Here is a 19144-nt window from a genome sequence, read left to right on the forward strand (position 1 = left end):
GTAGCTGAGCTAACAGTGAGGAAGGAAGTTAAAGAAATATTGTAACCTGTATAACCTTTAAAAGGGCAATGAAAATTTTTATGAAGTACTGGTATCTTGGAGACCTACAAGTGAAACACTGGCAATAACCTAAGCAGCACAATTTATCTACCCTATAGGCACTTGTTTTGTTATACTTCCCAAGATCACATACCTACCTCTTCCCTGCATATGCCCAGGATACACAGGCAGTGTGCAAGACAGTTGGTGGTCCCAAAGTCAACACAACAGCTGTTTCTGTGTCCCTATGAGGCACAGGTTTCTTCAAGTGCTGACAGGTCTCTGTTCTTTGGGCTTTTCAGTGGGCTGGATAGTGGAAAAACCAGAGATAATATGGGCTCTTGGGAGGGTACTGCAGGGGACCAAATGTTTTTTGCATGGAAGAGCTTCCATCTGGCCTGGCCTGCTATAGCAGCTAAGAAACCCAGACCAACCTAAATTCTGGGAGAGCATAACATCAGACACAGCATGTTCCCATGCATTTACATTGTGAGGCACCTTAGCTAGCCCTGCGTGCACAGTCTGCTTAATCCACAGTCTGAGTAACAGCCCACGGATCATGGAGCATTAACGGTAATTGCAAATCCACTGGTCACCTCTGAGGCCATGTGGTGATTTGCTGAAAAATGCTGTTGCCTACAGTGCATGCACCATCCTTTCACATCCCATTTTCACAGTCTGCTTCACTGCCCAGCCATCTCATAGTTTCTTCATGCTAGCACGTCTGTGCGATAGAGTGGGCACAGACTTTGGCCCAAGAATTACAGTGCTGAAATCAGCTGAATTGTTTAGTCTTTGAGGCCGGTTCTATTAATAAATGCACTGTTAGTCACTGTGATTTCTGCTGGGATGCTACATGTGTTAAAAGAATGAATGCTTCATGTAGCTTCCAATTAGCCTGGAAACATTTTCTGGTTCTTTGCCTAGGAGGACTTAGACAACTGTAGCATTGTTAGCATGAACTGCCACCTCCTAATGTTGAGTTACAAGAATTAGTGGGTTAGTAAACTACCACTGACCTTCTTTTATTGTTTTTTTTTTTTTAATTACTCATGAAGCTTTTGAAAAATGCTATTAAAAGGATATTTTAAATTAATAGAAATTGGGACAGTATGTATTTAGAATAGATTAGTTTATTTGCAACTCTATGGTACCAAACTACTGTTGAGAAAAGAAAAAAAGACAGGATTCTTAAATATGCTTTAGACTGGCTTCCCCATTGGTCTGTTCAGAAAACCCCGTCTTTTTTAAAGAAAACTGCCTTTTGGCAATTGTCGACCCTTAGCACTCTCCATCAGGATGTAGTGCCAAATTTTCTTCTAATCATCAGACTCAACCTCTTCACAATCCTGTGCTACTGCTTTGCTTTTGCTACCTCTTTCACCTTTCTTAGCAGTGATTCCTCTCTACAGGGTGGGAAGAGATGCAGGTCTGAAAATAACATTACTAGAAGCAGCCTTAAATTTATGTTCTGCCCCCAGGAAAGAGGGTGCAGAGAGAACGGTTCCTTATCCACCTCTCTCTGTCTTTTCTTGAGTGTTGCTTGGACACAAAGCCTGAAGACTCCTGGGAAGGTCTTCCAGGAAGGGACTTCCAGGCCATCGACTCCTGCTACTGGTGCATCTGCACTCCTCTTTATTATATGTCTCTTTGCCTCAGAGCAGAGAGAGCACCTCACCCTTAACCTGACCTGCAGGGATTGTGATGTTGTCTCAGTCCTCATTTTATTTAATCAGCTCATGAAATCTATAGAAAACATTCTATTATTGAATAAGAATGTCATATGGCAATCATCCACAGAAAATAAATCAATAAACTTCCCCTAACAGCAATTTATCACTCATTGTATCACACAGCAATCCACTTAGTGTTAAAATTAACGGCATAAAAATTTAAAGTGAGCACAATACAACAATGAATAATGGCCCAATACAAAACATTTCACAATGGGAAAAAATCTTACCATAAAGAGAGCTTTCTCTAGCACCCAGAATGAAAATCCTTGTCGATTAATGGCCTGTTATCAAGTTAAGTGACATGACCATTGAAAACCTTGCTTTACTATGCTTTCAGGCAGGAGATTCCTGACTGTTTACAGGAACTATTTACTTAGTTCCTTAGACATAAGTCTACAGTAACATAAATATCCAAAGTAGCATAATTGAAAAAAATTCTACTAAGTTATTAAATGACACAGAGTATATTTCCTCATGGTTTTGGGAATACCTGAAAAATCCATCTCAGTGAGAATGAAAATATGTGCATCCATCAAAAAAAAAAAAAAATCAGAAAAGTTCAGTGCTGTAACTTCTTCACTTTTCCACCTGTGTAGTTCCCATGTTACAATATTGGGAAGATAACAGGTAAAGTCTTGTTATTAAAAGACTTTGCCAGTTTTTCAGGTATGCATTCAAAATTTTCCTTCCATTAACTGGCAAAACTAGTAATTTCCCCAATTTAAAAAGAAAATTAGAGATATCTCAAGTGGTTTATTTACTGGGCAGTGGTGTTACACGTGCTTCTTTGAGAAAACTCAGTTCCACTTTCCTGTGATCACTGCTTAAACTCTCTTCATGCAGATTTCCACATTTAAAGTTGTTACTGGTAATAGGTTAAACTCCCTTCTACTGAACAACGCTAAAGATCAATCCACTGTTCAGGAAAAGCATAAACCAACCAATGCTGGCTAATGATGGATCTTACTGTGCCTAAAGGGCTCAGGCCTTTTTTCGAACAGTCTCCTAAGATGGGAAGGGATCACCAGTGGGACTGATCTCCTGTTTTATACACCACTGTCAAACACCTTCCGAAGTGACAACTCTGAATTAATTTATAGCTTGGTGTTATTTCTTAACCTCATTGCCATTAACATAAATACCTAAGAATATAAAGCACATTGAATGATGTCCTTCACTGATGTCTGGATGTCTTGTGTGTTTTATGCCATGTGAGCTAACAGAAAACATTCACAAAATCTTTGTGTTTTTATCAAAATTCCAAATTTTGAAAACCTCTGCTCATCTCATCCATAGTATCAGCAAGATTCATTTCAAAGGATTTTACAGAATATGAGGCATTAAGGCTTAGACTCAATCTCTAAAAAAGAATTTTAACAGAAATTACAAGATTCTGGAATTTCTTCACAGTATTTCACAAGGTTGAACTTTCACCTGCCATAATTCAAGAATCTTTCTGAGGAATGCTGTTTTCATAAGTGAGAGAGGAAGAGAGACACAGACAGTTATGATACACAGAGAGTTAGACAGAAATAGACAACTTACACAACTTATACAATTATCTTAGTATCTTTCATCAGGTCATGAAAGCATAGCAGTACGTTATGTACTAGTGGAACAGAGGTGTCATATGATATCTTTCTTCTCCAACTTTTTATTGGAAGTCTTAGCCATAAAATATAGAACACTTGATCCCTCTCACGGTGTCCTTCTAACCCTCTAAGTCACTTCCTGAAGGGGATGTAAATGGAATCTTGGAAATGTGACAAATTATTCAGTTACATCTAAGTAGCCACTTTTCATTTTTAAATAAAACAGGATATCCATATACTGTGTAGGTCTGCTGTTACTATGTGGGGGCCTCTTAACTGATTCATCTGCAAGAATATAAATGCTTACTAAACACAAATTACAACTGTGTAAGACATCTGCCTTTATCAAGCAGTGTTTCCCTTCCCCAGAAGGTAAGGAGCAAGAAGAATGCCATGTTTAGCTGATTGTGCTGCAGTTGGGCAGCCTTGGACTTAATTTCCCAGATATTCCAACCCATTCTACATTCAAATCATTTAATGGATATGCAAGTTTACAGTATAGTGTGTCCTAATTTTTGGACATGTTGGGGAAGGGCAACAAAACAGCCTGACCTGTGGTTATGAGATGAGAACAGGTCAGTGATTCAACATTTTCTGACAAAGTGCTGGGTGAGCAACTTTAATAGGCAGTCAAGACGATGGTAAATCACAGGACAGATTCTTAGGTTTGATTAAGGACTGTAAATCCAGTGGACCCTCTCTGCAAAGACTACCTGTATGGAAAGGAAATACTTGGATGGCTAAGAAAAAGCATTCAACAGTGTTATCAAAAATCAGCAGCACTTCTGGGTCACACATTCGTACTGGCCAATTTCCAGTTGGCAGAGCAATTCTATAGGATCTGAAACGAGAGCATCAGAGCAACCTCATCGGTGACTGAAACAGAGGAATGGAAAGATGTCATAGAATACTGTCTTCTCCATTCAGTGCAGTGCTGGGCACAGCTCAAGTGTTACCTCAGAAAATTCAGCTGCATTTGTGCTTGAGTCTTTTCATTTACCTCTGGGCTGAGCCTGCTTTTAGAGCAGGTCCAGTAACACTAGTAGTACCTTGTGTATTTTCCACCATTATCCAAGCAGATCTGCCTGGATTCAACATCTGTGGCTCACTCTACCAGGCTCCTGGTAATACCTGTTTAACAAAAAGACCCGCCAGTCTTCACACAGAGATGGTGAGTTTAACATTTAGTGTTAGGAAAAAAGCATAGTGTCTGAAAAGAAGTATGTTAAGCCACAGAAGCGTTTGCAGAATATCTAACTTAACATGAGGTTCTCCCCTAGCAGAAAAGCCAAGGATGGCTTCACTTCTTTAGCACTCTACCGGAGTCTGCAGGAGACACTCACTTCCCTTCAACAGGAAGGGAAATGAGCTCATCTCTCAACATAAAATCTTATCCACAGTTCATAGCCCTTGTGATCTGTTGTACCCCATCACTGTAATGCGAGCTATTCAATCTGTCAGGAACCTAGAAGTTAAGAAGCCCAAAGGAAATAATTTGGTCATTTGCCCTTTGCCTACCCTGGGGTGTTTACCAAGGCATGTCCTAGACTGACTCACTCTTTTTCCTTCCTGTTTTTCTAAGAAGCTGTTATTAAGTTAAATCCATATAGCCATACAGTCAGTTCTAAATAACAGGATCATAAAACTTAAAGAACTTACTACAGTCCAGACCAATTGCTGTTTTTACATCGTGAACATTGCTAAACATAGTACAGGAAGACTTCCTTCTCCCTTCCTTCCCATCCCATGCATGCCTGACAGCTACATTTATCAGATTCCAAGCCCTCACATTTAAAAAAAGAAGTTAGTTTCCAAAATTAAAATTACCTCCTTCAGCAATTTGAACAGTCACTTATACTAGTTAAGATGTATCTCTGAATTCATCTCTCTAGTTACTTTCATGACATATACTGACCAAAATTTTGAAAATAGGTAATTTTAGGATACACTAAAAACATTAAATTCTTAGAATAAAGTCTTAGTTTTATTGGGATCATAATTTGCTTTTTTAGCTTGTCAGAGGCAATTGAGTTTCTTTAACTAAGAAAAGCGTGATGTGTTTCTGGATTTTGTCTAACAATGTAAAAACCAAAAATACAATGCTAATATTTTACAATCCTTCTGAAACCGTCTTTTAAAACACACCCTACCAAAATGGATCAGTTCTAAACTGCAAGCTCAAAGCACAAGACTTTAGCACCATCAGCACTTTTCCTTATAGACCTTATCAGAGTATGCAGACTAAAATTTGCAGTCTTGTGTGCCTAAATTTAGATTTTAAAAGCAGATCCAAAATTCTGACTCAGCCTATATATTTCAGCTATGCATATTCCATTGGGTCAGACTATCAGGCTATAAAACAGGGAAATTCTAATTACATTAGTCCAGAAATGAAGGAGTAGTTGAAATCATCCTGCCATTGAACTAACTGCAGGCAACAAAGAGGGCATTAAATAGATCAACTCATCAATAATGGAGTATGGAGACTTTTAGCACTAAGTAGGTCAGTGGTACATATTTCTGGTTTACCCTTAAATAGTTACTCAGCAGCCCACTCACAGTGAACCCAGGCTGGCTTCTTTCTCTTCTTACTGGACAGTCTTCAGCATCACAAAATTTACCAAATCCTCCCATCCCTGTTGAGAACTCATGATGTGAAAATGCGTGGGGATTGAAGCTGGATAGCTGAAGGCTGTCATCCCGCATGTGTTGAGAAGAGCGTTGATATTGCTTATTCTGTATCAGCTAGAGGTGTGTAAGGAAACAGGCCTGTGTGGGTGCTAAAAGGTACAGTTTTACCCAAATCCAGTTCTGATTTGCTGTATTAAATGGAATAGCTCTCATCAACAGACATTGCAGAGACTTGCAAATCCACAGAGATTTTTCCAGAGTGGAATCTAAATCAATACCTAACATGACTAGAACATAACATTTTGAGATACTTATATGAAGCAGTACTGATAGCTGTGTTACTTTTGGTTCTTTGGCTGGAAAAATACCAACAGATAATGGAAATGCACTGTTTTGGAAGTCCCACTTTTCCATAGAGGTGGTAATGAATTAATTTAAATCATTTCAGTTAACAGAAACTTGCTCTTTCTTCCTCTTTTTCAAATTGCTGCCAAAGGGATATAAGTAGAGAGCTGCCCAGACAGCCTACCAGATACTTGCTGAGCCTGTGCTGAAAAAATTTCAAAGATGACAGAAAAGGAGCTGTCCAGTTCAAAGTCAACGTCATGCAGCCCTGCAGGAGAGTAGCACAAGTGGAAATGCAGAAGCAACTGTTTATTCAAAATTCAGGAAAACCATGACATCTAACACCTTCAGTAAGAATGCTGTTGATCGATTAACAGAAATGTGCAACAGGATTCTTGCTGGGTACATCAATAACCATCCAGGAGATCTGATAGCCAAAGGCAGTGTAGAAAGTCAAAGAGATTATTAATCCCTAAAAGATTTAATAGGCATTATTTTTACTGCAACCAAACTAAACAGGAAAAGCAAAATCAAACCAACTTATTATCTCTCTAGGGCTACACGGTGACATCTTAGTGTGGCATACCACAAATAGGAAGATTGAGGGATTCTATAGCATATCAAAGACCAGATATTAGTCAGTCTGGTAATTTCAATTGCTAAATAACATTTTTTTTTTTTAAATTTGGGTTAGCAGATAATAACAGAACACATCAGTTATTCTCTATTCATAAATTTTACTGATAATATCATAGCTACATTCAGAGAAAACAAAATATATTCCTATCTCCTAAATTAAATATATCGTAAAGCATTCTTTATTACTTCTGTTAAATCAAAACATTTATTAAAAGATATGTCCAAAATTCATAAATACTCTAGAACATAAACATTTCAAGTCTAATATATTTGCCACCCCAGGGCACTTCTCATTTGTTCTCCTCACTCTTCTTAACTGACCAAGTAATTTACGTGAGTAATGAAAATAATCTTATTTGCAGTTTTTCATCTATTATTCAATAGCTAAAAGGAAAGTAAAAATCACCGTTTCTATCAATAATTCAGCTTCAGTGCTAATGCAGCCATTCAGCTGCCCCCCTCACCCCCTCACCCCTCATACATTTTTAATGCTTAGGCTCTTTGTTAGGATGTCACATGTGTGAATCATGGTCAGAAACACAGTGATCAGGTGTGGGGAGGTCAACTAAAGAAAATATTCCTGTTGCAAACAAAACAAATTAGACTGGAAGGACTGTAAAGAGCAACTGCATGGTAGGGTACTCAAACGCTTGACTCTTCTGGAGATTTGAAAGATGAAGTCCAACTGCTAATGCTGCCTTGACAGCTCTGGCTCGTAAAGAACCTGGAGCTCTCAGCAGCCCTAGTGAAGCGCCAAACACACTTCAGGCAGCTTTGTCTGATGGTACAATACAGTATGTGTCCTAATTCAGCCTCTCCTGCGGTTACTGTTACTGAGTCTATCTGGATCCAAATGCAGAGGCTGGGACATGTGGTCTCCCCAGAGCACTGCAGACAAAGGTCAAGGATCTGATGACAGCAGTGCTTCCCTCAGCCAATTTTTTACTGGTTTGGATGGTACCGTAATTTGGATACCTGCCACTAAACTTCAAACCTGGACTGTCTGGACCAGATCTCAGCTTCTAACGAGTCTGCCTGGTCTCTTTAGCTTTACTTCCAGAGGCATTTGTAGAGAATTGCACTGTAAACACCACAACAGCTTTGAAAGCCCCAGGTGTATGGATGACTTCCTCAGTCTACCTGTCCTACGACCTGTGAATCAGGCACTTGCAAGAAAAACAAGAACTTTGTTAGCAAGGTTTTTTCATCTGGTAATAATCCGGTGTAATTTTCTTTGGAAAATATTAGCATGTCAAAAGATCTCTCCATGGGGGCAATACAACCTCAAACTCAGACAGGCACCATCTCCTCTTAAAGGTGGCACAGAAAACGCCTCTGAGTTGACCTGGAGAGAGCTATGAACTTTTAGATTTCTCCCGTGAAGCAGTGAATGCTGCTGTTATTTTTGCATGACTTCCCATTCTGTGGGATGAAGAGGTTCTGGCAGAGATGGGACCCTTCCCACGTGTTCCTGGAATAATACATTACTCCCCCAGTATGAGAGGCTGCCCCCGGTCAGGCTTCATTCCTCTGCTGAAGGGTGGACAAGTTGGTTAGAGTTCTGAACTGGAAATGGTTCCATTATATTTTTACCTCTTTGAAAACTCTACATGACCCAACACTTTTTATGACAGAAAAAAGTGAAGGATGTGCCTTATTTCATCATGGCTCAAAATGAAACCAGTAAAACAGTATGTAACACTTGGCAATTTCTCTCTAGCTCTATTTCTTGCTGTCTGGCCTTCTTCAATGAGAAGAAGTGAAATTATTTTGTTCCTGAGAGTGTAAGCATTTATATAAAATCTGGAATTGTTCCAGATGGAAAGTTATGCTTGTTCCTCTGTGTGTCACATCACTGCTTCGTATAGATTTCCATTCCAGTGAGGCTTAGCAAAAACTTATACAGAGCTATATAATTGTTGCTTACTACCAAAACAATATCACTATAATTGGCCTTATAAATACACTAAAGAGGTAAAAATGAGCATGACTTTGTAAGCTATAGTATCAAGTTGACCATAAAGACTATTCAGTCAAGAGTAATTTTCAATTTGAGTTTTGCAAAATCAAAGAATGAAGGTCATGTAAACATTTCTGTTGCTGCCATGTCTACATATTCCAGACCCAGATGTCTGACTTTGTTCCCCTTTACCCTCCTTCTCCCTTCATGTTAAGTGCTATAAAAAATGAAGATCAGGTTTTGGGTCTGTACTCCAAAGAGCTAGAAATGATGTCTAGAAATGACAGTGCAAAACAAATGCCGACAGATGGGTACAGACAGATGGAAGAGTACAAGGGAAATGAGAGAGTATCAGTCGACCCATCAGAAACGGAAGTGTCATCTAGGTTATCATACTTTAGGGATGGACTTCCAAACACAAGAAGCCCCATCGGACAAAACATTGTATTTCTTCTTCAGAAACGTAACAAGGAGACAATGGAGACTGGTATTGTTGACTAATCATAAACAAGAATGAATATTTAGGTAGATTAGGATACAACTCACAGGATAGAGATTGGCCTTCAGAAGTCTTGGAAGGGAGGTCAACCACCAAATGATGGATGTTATAGAGTAAGAGAAATGAGAGAAAATACACAAAGCGACAGGTATTTGGATTAGCATAACCAGACAGAAAAATATCATCTTTGTGACAACATTCTGAGTGGATATGAACAGGCAAGACTGTGCTTATCAAGGACAGAGGAAAGGAAAATTTTGATACCTTGGAAGTAATGTGAACAGAACATGAATAGTCATATGGTGAAAGGATTTTATGCACAGAAGAGATCAGATGCAGACACAGTCTGGATGTGAGAACAGAGAGAGAATTTTGAGTCAAAGAGCACTGCAGGATAGCGGGCTGTATGCAGGAAAAGAAAAGGTGTTGGCTCAGGAAAATTAATTGCAAACATACTTAGACCAGTTTGATATTTACTAATGATTGCTGACCCTAACTTTAGCAAGTCAGCAAATATACCACAGATGTACAACACAGATGATACAGGATTCACTGCAATCCAGACTGACAGTACCCTGCAGACACAGCCAGCTGTACATAGCAATCAATGAGCCAGATGCAATCCTAACACTAACTGCCTGTAAATGATATCTTTTTTAAAAAACTGAGGAATATGACTGTATTGCATTCATTACCATTTCAATTGACAGCAGCACAAAGCATCACCGACAAGATTCAAATGACTATCCAATAGAAATAATCTGAAAGGCTCATGATAGCTAGTGGAAGAGATTATTTACAGACTATTTTGTTATAGGCTTTCTATTTGGCAAAGATTTTGCACATGTGAACTTGTCCCATGCATCAGACATACGTCTGTGCAGGCAGCTCTTTCACAAAGAGAGAGAAGAAATGTGTAATGGAGTCATGGAAAATTGATTTTCTGACTGTGACCTTGAATCAGAGGTTGAACATGAGCTGTGAAGCAGACAGTGAGGATGGGAACAAGCTGCAGAGAGCAAAACTGCAAACTTTGGCATCAGACATTACAGACAAATTCTTACAGCCTGACCCTGCCCCCATAATCAAGTGCAGCAAGCATGTGAGGATATTTTAACTTGCAGGGACAGTTGGGTACTTATGAAAGCACAACAGAGCTCAGACACTTTTTCTTCATCCTTCAGAAGGATGTTATTCAAGTCACTTGTGATGAAAAAATTTTAAAAAGGAAGATAACTTTCTATACAATATATTGGTTATTTTATCACACTGTGATAATCTTTTCTTCACATGTTCACAAAGTACTTCCACTAATCCATCTTCGGGTCTGAAATCTTTTAGGATGGATCTGCAGACATGAAAAGATTCAAAGAAAGAATGTAGACATGAAGGTAGTGAAAATCACTGGTCTATGGTAAACTAAATGTGATGCAGTTAAGAAAGGCAGGAAAGTGGCTGCCTAGCATTTGAAGTTTGTCGCTGAACTATGGGGACAGAGACAAACTGATCCGAACCGTTTGTTCAGAACTGCAGAACAACCAGGGACCACATTACTACATGACTATGTTTCTCCAGCAAGAAGCTGTTCAGGAGGCTCTGTCTTTGTTTTCTTTCTGTGCCTTTTCTGTTGTGTAGCTTGGGGAAAGAAAGGGCTAGCAAGTTAAACTGGGTCCACACTCAGAGCTCTTCGTCATCACAGTATTATGTACTATAATACTATGCAGTATATTATGCTGGCACAGCATTCTAAGGCAGATGCAGCTTATAATAGCAAAAAAAGTTTTTACTGTATAACTCCTTGATTCCCTGAGAGTGACAAGTTGATTTTTTTTTATACGGGTGGCTTCTGGCAGCATTAATGTTTGTCAGGTCACACCGCATCGTGCTGATGTGTGCATAACTGTGTCATAGCAAAATCTATAGTACAGTCCTGGCTTTGAGCTACAGAGGAACCTCTGCTCTACCTAAGAAACACTGCTTTTGCTTCTTAACAGCTCTAGAGTGCCATAAAAAGGCCGGAGAAGGACAGGGGGTGTGTACTTTATTTCCTCCCTGTCTAAAGCTCATTCTGACTCAGGCTGAGAATTTGAGTTCTACAAGCAAGCAAAAATACACAGTGTTCAGAGACATAATATTACACAAAGGACTAAGTTACAGCATCAAGATCCTTTGGCCCTTGTGCTGAGTTCCTGTTAACTTGCGGGGCACCAGCACAGCTGCACTCCTTCCATGTGGGTGGTCAGTCTTCAGCAGGACTGAAATCCAACCTAGTATTGCCAGTAATATTGCAAGTTTCCTACAAAATGTGCTTCGGAATAGAAATCATAGTACTTTTTTTTTTTTGTTATAGTGCAATGGTGTGCTCGAGGGACTATTCAGAAATGATACATGCCCTGAGAAACTGAGGTGACCAGGAAATAAAAACTCTTCCTGCAAAATATTTTGTTTTAAAAAAATTGGGCCCATTCATGAGTACAGTATTTTAAAACCATATTCTTCATGGAAAGGGAGTTTCTGAAAATCTCCATGGCAGACCACTGCGATATATTATGTCTGGTTTGTGTGTGCTGCTTATGATCGAGTCTGCTCTACTATTTGGCAAATCATCTAGGCAGTAAGGCATTTTTCCTGTTCTTCTGGAAAGATTTTTTTTGTTCCAGTAAAACTGAATTTCCACAAAGAATATTTAAACTTTTAAGTGGCATATTCCCCATCTGAAAATCATTCCATCAGAAAATTCCCAGCTAACTTCTAATCTACACAGCCAGCTGGAGCAATTAGCTCTGCGCAATAATGCTAAAGCAGAGTTATTAAATAACCTTGGCATCAAAGTTACAGCAATTCAATGGCCAGGCTAGACGAGGAATGCTTCAGGGCATTCCCTCACGGTAGAAACTGCTCCTGTACAGAGCCTGCCTCAGTTTCCCTTTCCCAGTGTCTGCTTAAATCAAGGTGGGGTTTTGGGGGTTGTGTTGGTTTTTTGGTTTGTTTGTTTGTTTGTTTGTTTGGGGGGAGCATTGTAGTCTCTATTGATCTCTTAATTAATGCTGTTATTAGGCTTCCAGTCCTGACTTCCTTGAGTTAGAATCTCCTCCTCCTCTTTCCCTTCAATTGCAATCAGCAGGCTTTTCTCCTAGCTTGGGGAGTCCGTATTAGCCCAATCTTCCTATACTAATCACCCTCAGTTCTGATGCTGCTAAAACAGACATATTCTTGTCCCAGATGAGAGAAAGAGAAACTTTATAATCCCATACTATAAAATTCTTCATCCCAGGCCTTTAAGGGGCCAGTGGCCCTCCATTCTAACTTGCCCATGACATTAATAGCTCCCAAGACACTCTTCTCTCTAGCAAAGGCCACATCAAATGTTTTTAAACAGATTTCCTTAGGCACATGAGCAACTGATCTTGCAAAACATCCCTTCTGGCCTTAAAGGGCCAGCGTTCTGCTGCAGTGAACAAAAGATTACAATATGTTCCTTAGGTAACCTCTAGAAAACCGTACGGTTCGAAAAGGAGAACAATTGAAAAATGGAAAGCATGTACTGATACAGAGAAATGACCACTTTCCTTGCAAATTATTTACTTATAGCAACGTATGATGATTTCTGAACGTTGTCTAAGAATCCTGCTTCTCCAGACCTGTTTTGTGGATTCAGTGTAGCTCACCAGACAGCTTGGGGATTGGCTATGATAAGGGAGTAGCAGGTAGCCCGGGGGTAGGAATTAAAAGGACAACTCACCGATAGCAGAAGCAAAGCCCTGAATGGGCACTTAGGCAAACCTAACCTTGAACAAAAGGACTCAGATGCTATCTAGAGAGGGTGATCTTGCCGATTTAAGGAGGCATCTTGGCTTTGCTTAACAGCGCATGCCCCAGGGACAGCGGACACTTGAAGAAGAAGACCACGTACTTCTCTCCGTGAATAATTATAATAATCACACCTATTCCCAGAATTAATTGTAATAACCCGGCCCTTCCCAATGAATATGTATATTTTGTTGTAATAAATATTTGGCTACTTGCCAGAGACGGTGTGCAAGCTTTGTGCAGAAATCCCCTTGCACCCCGGCCGGAATAACCGTGCCTGCTTTAGAACTCCATCTGAGTTGTGGAGTTTGTTTCCGCCTGTCAGTACAAGGATTAGAAATTCAACTGATAGAAGTCATACCAGAAACAAGAAAAATCTTCCAACGCGCTTGTAGGCGGAAGGAACTGAAAGTCAGGATATCGTTGAGACTATCCTACGGTTTTAATTTGCAGGTTCAGATAAACTGTCGTGAAAACTGCATCATAAAAGGGGAGCTGACAGAAGGAGCTGATGAATTAAGTAATGCCGGTAAAGGCTGGGCTGATACTTGCCCATAAATTCTAGGGAATCTGCAGGTGAAATAACTGAGCTGCCTAGCAAATATTAAAAAGTCACACATTCTACCAGAGAAACGGACTTAGCAGTAAGGATGGCGACCTCCGAAATTACAGGCTGTGGAGTCCTCCTGCGCTGCCAGGCGCACTGTCAGGACCCGAAAAGCCACCTACCAGATGTGCCAGCCCGCTGCAGCCCTCTCCTCTTCAGCCGACGGGTAGTCCTGCTCTGCTGTGCCACCTTGTGCTCACCAGCTGACAACACACTGCTTCATGAAATCAGATAACTGCACAGTAAGCCCATCATTCAAGTCCTCCTGGCTTAAACTTTCTGAGACCATAATAACGTACACGCCAGGTCACACCGCTACGAACAGGACACATGAATACTAGAATGCTGTACTATCAAAATTCTTTCTGTATTCCTGTGAAGGCCAAGATGCTCACAGATGTCTTCAGATTTTTCAGTGATTACAGGCAGAGTTTTGAGTTCACAGCAATTCGGATCATCGGGTAAGATCTCATTTCTCACAACTGGACATGTCGACATTTCTCACAATTGCTACCAGAGCCACTGTGTCATCTCCTGTCCTTGTCCTCTGAGCTGTCAAAAAGCATGTCCCAGAGCCCAGAGTAGGGGACACACATTAACAACTTCCCTACCCTGTTACCAGCTCTGATGCTGAGGTGTAGTATTTTGAATAAGCAAATCACCACCCTGAGTCTTTTACTTACCTAATTGTAAAATGGATATGGCATTCATTTCACAAGAGTGACAGGGCTTTGGTGTGATTTTTCACAGCAAATGGGACTTTAGAGGTCTGCAAACTACTTTATAAGCTGAAGACAGGGGACACACTAGGAGCTCAGCAGAGTGCATTCTACAGAAGGAAGTCTCAGCAATCCAAGTAGCCCATCAGGCTTTCCACTTAGAAGCTTTTTGCATTTTTTTTTCCAGGCACATGCTAAACCTCTTTGAGTTTTCAGGGACCTCCAACATTTTGGTTAAGTGGGGATTTTCAAGTGCCAAAACTCTCATTTTTGGCAAGCATCCTGAATGACTTGGGGCATGGCAGAGAAACTGTGATTGTTACCAAAAACCTGTAGGAACAACACAGCTTGGGAGTGAGCCTGATAAATTCTTCACTGCAGTCGACCTGGTCTCATCAATCCTGACATACAAAGCCCAACCAAGGAAACATTTATTATGTAAAGTACTGCAGCAAGGACCCGGCTGCCTGAGGCTGCTGTGGCAGAGCCACAGAGATAACGCACCCGGGGACTGGGAGCCTGACATCAGTCAGTAGGTGCCCACGGTGCCCTGGCAGGCCCAGGGCTTCGCCTCCCCGGGGAGCCCTGCATTGCAGCACCGGCAGCAGGGAGTGCTCTGGCAGCTTCCAGGCTGTCCTGTACAGTGCTAGAGGGGGCAAACTGCTTCATCAGTCACTTTTAACCAGTGGAAAAACAGCCTCCAGATCAAGGAAAATAAACTGTAGTAAGCCTATGAATATCACAAATTCCTGTGCTGGCCTGCCAAATACCACTGCAGTATTTGTGTTCTGGATTCCTAATGGATTAGGCCTCCTCCCTGCTTGGGAAGTGTGCCCAGGTCAGGGAGGAGGCCACTCGGAACATGGGCACAAACTGGGGTGCCACTTCTGCTACTGCCTAGGGAAGCTGACGGCTGATTGTGTACAGGAGACCCTAGCATGGGGTTCTGAGTAAGAATAACCACTTAAATATTGAAGGAGTACAGAGGTGTCTTCCATGTCTATAAACTGAAAAGTAGATAAAGACAATATGAGGGCAGTAACTTTTTATTTAAGGACTTTAAGGTTTTTATTATTGGACTGAGAACATATTAAGAGTGAACTCCTGCTGATAGAGGTGAATTTGGTGAATGTGTCCCCTCGTGGGAATGCCCTGCCCTGTTCGTCAGGCAGGCTGCCCTCCTAGGCCTGTCCCATCACATTTCTGTTGCCTCCTCCTCACAATGGGCAGAGGTTAGCAGCTGGCATGAGGGAATCAAGAGTTCAGCAATAGCCATACTCTGAATTACATCTACAAGAACTTGTAAGTCTCAGTACACCAGAGACATCCATTCCAGCTGATCTGATATTATTTTTTAGGAGTACCTTAAGGCAGGTCCTTTGCAAGAACTGTCTGAAGGAGGAGCACGCATATTCTTTCCTCTATTGCTTCATTCAACATCTAATCCTGGACTTCTTTAAATTAGTGCCTTCCAACCCACGAAGCAAGTCACTTAGATGAGCAAAGGACTCTGCCAGGCCTGGAAGAGGGCACATGAATGACATCAGAGAGAAATAGATTTCAAATCTATTTGCTAATTTTTAGTGTCACTGCTGTCTGAGCCAGCAGCAGAGACAGAGATGTCACAGGAAGGGAACGGGAGAGTGTCAAAGAAAGGAAAGACTGAGAGGTCTGATCTAAGTAGGAGGGAGGATGGGAAAGCTGCAGCTGGTGGGAGAATACCAAAGCCAAACAGAACTGATCGCAGCTCTCCATCTTCAGTTCCTCAAGGTCAGGTTCCTCTGCAAAAAGACAGAAACCACTGAGCTGCGTCACTGGGAATAATAATGAAAAAAATATAACCACATTTTTAGGAGTGGTGAGGGCTCTGGGGAGTGCTTTATGTATGAAAATTCAGAAGGTTAATGAAAAATCTCCTGATAAAAAGACACTTGCAGGTAGATGTAGATGGCATATGGTACAAAGTTGACAAGTTACTGTAGACTTGTTTGTCCTCACCACCATGGAAAGCCCATTTTCTATTCCACGAAGAGACACCACTGGTAGCTTTGAAGGGTGTAGTGCAACTACATTGGGCTTTGTGACTTGAAAACAGGATAAAATGAGAGTGGGAGCTGGCATCTGGCTTGGGGGGTGTGGGGCTCCTTTGCTTTCTTGTGCCAAAACTCAAGGCAATGACACTTCACAGCATTTTCATCCTCTACTCTCTAAGAGTATTCGCAATGTGTGTTATGGCAGTAGATTCCTTGACACCCATTAAGTAGAAGTTTTACTGCAGTGCTAGGAAAGATGGATTTTGATGCTAAGCAATGCAGTATTTTGTGACTGAAACACTACTTACTTTAAATCATCAAAAGCAGAAATTCTTGTATCATTGCTAATCTGGCCCTGGTTGCACTCTGGTGGTAGCTATTTTCTATTTCTGGTTTTAGTTATTTTCCTTCATTCACTCTTTCAACAATATATTAATAAATACATCCTGAAATAAATATGTGAACACTTAGGATGTTTTTGCTTATATTGCAGGTGCAACGCTGAAGAATCCATTTGTAGATATGGATGCTGCCCCCCGCCATGTGTAATATAGCATGACATAGTTCCATGACGTTACATCGATATCAGAATCAGCGACGATATCTCTCTAGAGATCCTACCAGAGATGTTGCAGCAGAAAATCATGCTAGCCTATCTAACTGACTAATATAGTTAGGAGTTCCTGACAGCCACACACCCCTGAAGCCATGTTTGCAGATGGTTGGTAACTAATACTCTTTTTTTTTGCCATGACAAGGAGGCTTAAGAAAAAAAAAAGACAGCGTATTTCTGTCTCATTGTGCTACACAACAATTGAAAATACCACTTTATTTTTAAAACATAGGTATGTGAAGAGTGAGCATTCACTTGGGCAGTTGTTATGAAGATGTATATTGGTTTCAGTTGTACTTTTTTTTTTTTAATTTTACAGAAATGCTTTATATAATTTATGGCAACCGTCTAACCATCATAAAGCAACAAGGTTCTAGACTGCAGATTTTCTGCCTGGGGAAAGGTATTTTGTAAACATACAAATATCAGGAAGCATAATATAGTATGCCATATATTCTCCAAAGACATGTGTTTATCATGTAGCAGAAATGTTGAATAGGATAAAGAGGTATACTTGAAAATCACCATCAAAATGATAACTTAGTTTTCATTTTTTTTGTGGCATTCTTGGAGTCAGTTTAACAGAACAGTCATCATTTTTATACCCCATTTTGAATCTGGTCTTGGGTGTTTTATATTCTGAGAATAAATTATAAAAAACAACTATGCCTTGTAGATGGAAACAGATGATCAAATGGTCCCATCTGTCCATGGTATGTTTGAAGAGATTTTAACAACTTCCTCATCTAGTAACCTGCCTCAAATACTATTTTGAGATGCCCTGAGATTTGCTGTCTTGTGGAAAAGTGGAAAAAGGACCTACGAAGCTGAAGACTGAAGCAAGGGAAAAATAATTCCTTTCTGACTCAAGTCTTCTTCACTCCTTGGTACAGAAGAAGGTATCCTTTCTCCTAAAATTCACTGAAGTGGGGAGGAATTAATCTAATTTAGCTTTATTCATGAAGGTAACTGTCTGTGCTGTGTCTACAGTAAACAGAAGATGACAATAACTACAGGGTTGAAAAAGACTGGAAACACTCCACTCTATTAACAATATAAGGTAATAGACATTAAACTAGACCTTAGATTAGATGCAAGAATTCTGATGTCTAAAGTTGATTTCTACATTAAATAATTAAAGAATATATAACCACAATATTAAAATGATGTCTGCATTTTGCAGAATCTGGATTTTAAAAAAACATAATGCATCAAGACTATGATTCTGTAAGAGAAAATCATGTCCACCAGCTATGGTATGCACTTTCTCAGTGTTACTCTGTGATTACCAAGAGAGAGGTTCTCTCTCCACCACTCCAAGACTGCCATTATAAGTCGACTTTCAGAATGCAGTCAATTTACTATAAGTATCTCCTGAAAATATAGATTATAGGTGCCCAAGACCCTCTTCCATGGCACAAAACTATGTCTCTGAAGGCTGCTAAGAATTTGCCATTTAACCTATGACAGCCTGGAATGCCAAGCAGTTCATCATACAGGCATTCTTTTGTGAAACACTAAATGACACACTAGATTTGGGGTAATCAAATAATAATAAACACAGGGCTTAACATTCCAGCAACAGACAGTCTGTACAAGAACTAGCTGTTCCTAACACAAGTGATCCCTTTCCTTTTGTAATTACTACACTAGCCTCCTTCACTATCTTCACTCACCAATACTCTCTCGTTAACAGAGTGCACAGAGCCTCAAGGGAGCAGAGGCAGAATTTCTGAGCCCTGTAGCATACTGCACATCTCTTCCCTGAATTTCAGGTTGAGTAACCAACATCATGGAGGAAAAGAAAGGCAACAGAAGGAGAAAAGACATTTTGCTGTTACATAGCAAAGGATACAGTATTTCAAAAGACACTATTATTTCTCTTGTGTTACAGGCACAGAGCAACAAATGATGTGTCTAA

At 40.3% G+C, this 19144-nt stretch overlaps 1 protein-coding gene across 3 annotated transcripts in view; it reads left to right on the forward strand.

Moving 5' to 3' along the window:
* The window catches only part of AMER3 (APC membrane recruitment protein 3), a 38650-nt gene extending 20890 nt beyond the window's left edge, over window positions 1–17760 (forward strand). The window contains exons 3-4 of one of the 3 annotated variants that reach the window (XR_003399011.1): window positions 10783–10832; window positions 17104–17760. The gene's annotated coding sequence lies outside the window, so the exon portion shown is untranslated. Of the gene's footprint in view, window positions 1–10782; window positions 10833–13308; window positions 13405–17103 lie in introns of those variants that run through there. The other 2 variants (XM_026854730.1, XM_026854731.1) reach the window with 2 other exon arrangements.
* The last annotated feature ends 1384 nt before the right edge of the window (window positions 17761–19144 follow it).

The sequence above is a fragment of the Athene cunicularia genome (genome assembly GCF_003259725.1).
Source record: "Athene cunicularia isolate RWA chromosome 9 unlocalized genomic scaffold, athCun1 chr9_part1, whole genome shotgun sequence".
NCBI lineage: Eukaryota > Metazoa > Chordata > Aves > Strigiformes > Strigidae > Athene > Athene cunicularia.